General features: G+C 42.2%; 1 protein-coding gene and 1 pseudogene across 30 annotated transcripts in view; both read right to left on the bottom strand.

The window, feature by feature from the left end:
* EPB41L3 (erythrocyte membrane protein band 4.1 like 3) overlaps nucleotides 1-6,193 on the bottom strand; it is a 242,976-nt gene that overhangs the window by 171,150 nt on the left and 65,633 nt on the right. The gene's annotated exons all lie outside the window — the stretch shown is intronic.
* LOC116561508 lies at nucleotides 2,045-5,993 on the bottom strand (annotated as a pseudogene). Its single transcript, XR_004273457.1, has one exon. The product of XR_004273457.1 is annotated as an X-ray repair cross-complementing protein 6 pseudogene (transcript).

The following is a 6,193-nucleotide window of genomic DNA, read 5'->3' on the forward strand; positions in this document are numbered from 1 at the left end:
GGGCTTGGGGAGATAGTGGACAAGGCAAGGTGGTACACAGATACCAGAACTCCACCTAATGCGGCTTTTTAAATAGCATCTGTAGGGCAACTAAATTCATAATGAGAAATTTTCCCTTAGAACAAACAGCCACATAGCAAAATATTTATTATTTACAATAATGATATTCAGACTGGATCACGCATGCCCCTGGGAGCACATAGCTTCTCTCAAAGGTATATGGTGGCAGTTGTCTAGTTTTAAGAGTCTCAAGGTTTTTGGGCCAGGCACGGTGGCTTATGCCTGTAATTCCAGCACTTTGGGAGACTGAGGCAGCTAGATCACTTGAGGTCAGGAGTTCGAGACAAGCCTGGCATTGAAACCCCATCTCTACTTAAAATATATATATATATATATATATATATATACACACACACACACACACACACACACACACACACACGCACACATAAATTAGCTGGGTGTGGTGGTGTGTACCTGTAATCCCAGATACTTATGTCGCTGAGGCAGGAGAATCGCTTGAACCTGGGAGGTGGAGGTTGCCGTGAGCTGAAATCAAGCCATTGCACTCCAGCCTGGTGACAGAGAGAGGCTCTGTCTCAAAAAAAAAAAAAAAAGACTCATTTGCTTTTTAATTGTAGATTTTTTGTTTGTTTTTGGAGACAGAGTTCCACTCTGTCGCCCAGGCTGGAGTGCAATGGCACAATCTCAGCTCATTGCAACCTCCACCTCCATAGAGCTTTGGGATGAGTCATTCAAGTGATTCTCCTGCCTCAGCCTCCCGCATAGCTGGGATTACAGGCACGCACTGCCAATCCCGGTTAATTTTTGTATTTTTAGTAGAGACGGGGTTTTGCCATGTTGGCCAGGGTGGCCTTGACCTCCTGAAGTCAAGTGATCTGCTGGTCTTGGTCTCTCAATTGCTGGGATTACAGCCGTGAGCCACTGCACCCAGCAGAGACTCAGTTTTCAGAGCTTCAGCTTCTTGACCCTCACACGGCTTGTTGGAGAAAGTGGCTGCTATCCGAAGGCTTGCTTTTCCCACAAGCCTCTTCCTTCCACTTGACAATACAACAGCAAACTGGCCCCATCCCCGAGGCAGACAGTGCACTGTCCCAGGACACAACACCTCTAGTGGGCAAAAAGAAGAAACTGTCTAAGAGATTGGTACCGACTTTGAGAAAACAATTTTTTTTCAATAATCAGATAGAATTACTTCAATGACTGATTAACAAATCCTTAGCCTGAGGCAAATGCATTCTAAATTTTTCCTTCCAACCAAATTGAAGAAGGAGAAAATGAAGTAACTAATAAATTAATGCAAATTGGAGGGTATATGCTGTCATATGTTTCTCCTTCCATTTATATCCATCCAGGTTTGTACCTTAACAAGTTCATTTGTGCTTATCTCAGAAAGTGATAAAGAGAAGGAAAGAGGAAGGGAAGGGAAGGGGAAAGGGGAAAGGGGAAAAGGAAAAAGGAAAAAGGAAAGGAAGGAGGAAAAAAGGAAGGGATGGAGGGGAAGGAAGGAACAAACTGTTGCTAAACCCTGTTTCATTTTAGCAGTATGTAATATTTATTCACAGGTACATGAGCTAGTGGGAAAAAATGCTCTGCCTGTATTACTAAGAGATTGTTTCCCAAGAACACTTCTTCTGTGTAATATTTGTTATAGATTGCAATATGTTTGTGTCATTTATATGTAAGTGTATACTACTAATTGTAATGATCACTTAATCCACAAAATATTTTTAAAACTTAGAATATTATAGTCACATAGAAAGAAAAATTGTTTCAATTTATATATCCACTTTGTTGCAGGTGGTAACCAATAAAATATTTTCAAGCATGAAAATATTACATTAGGGTAATATTTTGAGGAGGAAATAGAATGGAAACAGAAGTTTATGTAGGAAAAGAAATGATGCAAAATATCTATAAAAGTTTGTTCTTGTACTGTGAAATATATGATGAAGGATAGAAAATTGCTCTAGTATTTAAAAGATAACAAAAGTGATGTTTGTTTGGTCATAAAAAGTATAAGTGACACATAATATCTGAAATTACATACTGTATAATCATTTAAATTTAAGATAAAAATTTTAGACGTGAACTTGAAAATGTGCATGGAGTCCATAGGTTTTCAGTGTTCTTTAGGTGGCATGTAAGTGAAAAGTAAAGACCATTAGTCCTCAAGAGAGTACCAACTCCATCCATTCCCACAGTTTCCCTTCTCTCTCCACTGTGTTTCTACCAATTCCTCTGGATGTTTGAAAAATATATATATGAGATAAAGCAAAGGCTTTGTTGACACATGGAGGAATATTTTTGAAACACTAAATGTGAAATAGGATCTCCATTTCCCAGAGGTATGCCCACATTTGCTAGGGGCACCACAGGGTATATGCAAGCCCTAATTAAATGCAAAACGTCTGTGGGTGATACTGATTATTTGTCAACATGAGGAGAAACTAAGGAAGTTCCGGTAACTTTCCCCAAGGTATCTTCCTAGCAATAGTTATTCAAAACATTCACTGGCTCTGGAATGGAGGAAGCAGGTTAAATATTTTGCTTCTAAGGCCCATAGCTTCAGACCTCCAACTTTCCCCAAATTTAGAAGTTGTTACAGGCGATGTTTTGTTGTGTGTTAATCACTTCTCACCAGATACTGGAAGAGCCCTCGCATGGCCCTAATGTGTTCTGAACTCAAGAAATTCTATAAAAAGCTCAAGATGAATAATTAGGGAAGGAAACCCAAAACTTTCAATTATTAAAACTTAAGGAACTATTTGAAGATTGATTTAATGCTGGTTATGCCATTTCCGAAGGAACAATATAATCTTACAAAATTTTATCAATATAATCTTACAAAATCCCTCTTTATTATAATCTGTCGGTTTGATTGGACAATGCCTCCTTCGGCAGGATTGCATAGCATTTTAGAACAATTTTCAGTCATCTGAAACAGGAACACTCAAAATTAGTTTTTCAGATACAGAGGCAATCTAAAGGCAGAAGTAACAAAACAAGACAATAACATCAAACTCCTTTTTGGTAAACAGAGCATTTTTAGTTAGATGGCTGCATCTTAAAGAGGTCGTCAGCTGGCTCCAGTATATTTAGCAAGTATTGGTATTTATTATACAAAGTTAATCCAATGCTTAATACCAATCACTCACCTTTTAATTTGGAATTACTGTCACTGCTGTGTGCATGACCAAAACAGTAATTAAGAGTCAGCAGGGCTCATGAACAATTAGATTAAAATGTTGCTGGGGTGTAACATATAAAGTAGTCCCCCTAATTAGAGATGCCCCCATTGTGAATGAGCAGCCACATGAGTGAGCACCTCAGGGATGAGAGAGGGATGAGAGGAGGGATGAGAACGGTGCACATTCGTGGCCTCCTTAAAGGCAAATCCCTTTTACTGCACTGTGGGTAACCCGTGGTGACTGACCTAGAGACACGACTCACTCTTACATGGAAAATGTCTCTTTTTCTATGTACCTTGGCTAAGGGCAGATGACCTGCTATAGCTATTTCCCAATGCCTCTAGGTAGGGAGTGGTTTTTCTGGCATTTCTAATTGGAATTCATAATATATTTCTCCATGGCAACATCACATAAAGTATGGGTGTAATTAGATTGCATTATTTTTTTTTCTAGTACAAACTTAGGGCTCTTTATTCAGGCAGTAAAGTAAGGAACAGCGAAGTGGGAGGGCTACACCATCACCATGGCAACAGAAAACCTCAAAAACATAAAGTCCCTCGACTTCTGTCGGGTAGACTCTTTCTAGCTCAGGAGAAACACATTTTAACTGGCTGAGAACAAGGTCAGGCAGCCTGGTCACACTGTGGAAGGACTGCTGGGTGCGTGGCCTCTGGTCAGTCCTGGAAGTGCTTGGTGAGGGCTTCCGGCAGCTCCTGCTTCTTCAGTCCACTCTTCAGCCCGTACGCCTGGCAAGCCTCTTTCAGCACGGGCACAGTGAACTTGCCCAGTGTGCCCTTGCTGATGTGAGTCTTCAGCTCTTCTTCTGAATACTCCACCTTGGGCCTTTTGCTTCCGGAACCTTCATTATCGTGTTTTCTCTTGGTAACTTTCCCTTCAGGATTGTAATAAGGTGGGTAAACAAGCTCCTTAAATCCATCCACCAGGGAACCCAGTGTTTTAATCATTGCTTCAGCCTTGGGCAACGTCAGATCCACTGCTTGTTCAGGCTCCATCAAATCCAAGACCAAGGCGTCCAGCTTCCTGAAGTGCTGCTGCAGCACGGGCTTCTCAAAGCTGTCATTTCTGTATGTGAAGCAGAGCTTCTCAACAATAGCCTTCATCTTGTCCACCTGCTCTGGGGTTACCATGATTTTTTCAGTAAAGGGCATCTTCCTCTTATCATCAGCAAATGGTAAAAAGACCAGTTGAAAGCCTGGAGGAGTGACCTGAATTTTCTGATCATCCAACTCCTCGTCCTGTGGCACCAAAGCCACACAATGGGGGGGATGTTCCTCCAGGGTGTGTATCTGCACAATGCTGCAACCTCCTTTTCCAGACACTTGATGAGCAGAGCACTGAACAGGGTTGAGCTCCCAATCACCAGAGACTCCTCTGGGTACATGAACAGGGAAGGTCTCAGGTAATGGTGCTTCTTCAACATTACCAAGGGCTTGAAGCCCAGGAGCATCAAACCTGGATCATCAAATCGTTTTAGCTCTTCTGTCTACTCTTTCTCCAGTATAATCTGATGACTCTCATAGATATGCGACCTCTTGGTATCTCGAGGTAGAAGCAAACTGCCTGTACTTGTATTAAATGTCCGGGTCTTGGTTTTCACTGGTTCATTTGTTTCCTGATAGAGCTTTATTGGAGGAGGCTTGAAAGCCTTCTGGATCAGATTATAAATGCCCACAGAGATCACTGTATCTTTGTTGAGCTTCAGCTTTAACCTGCTAAGTGCTCACTTCCTTGTCCCCTTGGCGCGAACCTTCTGCAACAGGTCTTCTAGATGGCTGCATTCCTCAAAGTGAACCCTGAGGTCCTCATCCTCTGCTATGCTGATAATATCTCTGTAGAACAAGGATATTTCAAAGCCCCCAGGTTTCTTCAGGTGCATCAAGTCAAGGAAGATGCCTGTATCTCGGAGATCACCAGCTTTGGTCCTGGCCCATCTGGCTTTGGCACTGTCATTGCCATGGGGGTTGTCTTCATTGGTGAAAAGCATGATCCTCTTATGACTCATCTTGAACTGGACATCACTAAAGAGGCTGGCACAGACCCACAGCAGTTCACTGAGTGAGTTGTCAGATCTGTGGCCAATCAGCTCTTGGAAACGTTTTTGTCCCTGTTGCCCCTTAAACTGGTCAAGCAAGCTCTAGAATTCATTTTGCACCTGGATTATCCAACTCCTGTAAGACGTAAATATTTTTAAAATTCACTGAATTTTTGTCTTTCTCCGTACCATAGAACACCACTGCCAAGAGATCTTGATCACTGCTTACGATCTTACTGATGTACACACTTTGGATACACTGGATGCTCATGTCAAAAGCAGTCAACTCATCTCCACTTTGAGATTTAAACATAGCCCTGGAGGCATCAACCAAAAAAATCAAACTATCTCTTCCTGAATGTTCGTAGTCTCCACTGGCTTCAAGGTTCTCTTCTTCTTCTTCTTCATCGCCCTTGGTTTTGTAATAGGACTCCCACCCTGACATGTTGGCTACTGCTCACTTTGGTGCAGGGAAGCGATCAACTTGGACAGAAGAAGAGAATGCACGCAGGCGCGGGCCCAGTTCTCTCTCCCCTAGATTGTATTTAAATAGCAAAGTTTGGCTTTGCAGAGCCCTCGGATTTTTGTTACTCTAGCTGGATGAACTTGGCTCAGAGCTGAATGCATACTCCTTTCAAATGTGTATGTAGTCAATGCTGTTTTAAATGTTAGCTATTTATGTTTCAAATTTTCTAAAATGCACACTTGTGAGTCTTTTTAAAAAGCACATCTTGGCCGGGCCCGGTGGCTCAAGCCTGTAATCCCAGCACTTTGGGAGGCCGAGGAGGGTGGATCACGAGGTCAAGAGATCGAGACCATCCTGGTCAACATGGTGAAACCCCGTCTCTACTAAAACTACAAAAAATTAGCTGGGCATGGTGGTGCATGCCTGTAATCCCAGCTACTCAGGAGGCTGAGGCAGGAGAAT

Source organism: Sapajus apella, unplaced genomic scaffold (assembly GCF_009761245.1).
Source record: "Sapajus apella isolate SASKATOON/1434 unplaced genomic scaffold, GSC_monkey_1.0 scaffold29, whole genome shotgun sequence".
Classification (NCBI taxonomy): domain Eukaryota; kingdom Metazoa; phylum Chordata; class Mammalia; order Primates; family Cebidae; genus Sapajus; species Sapajus apella.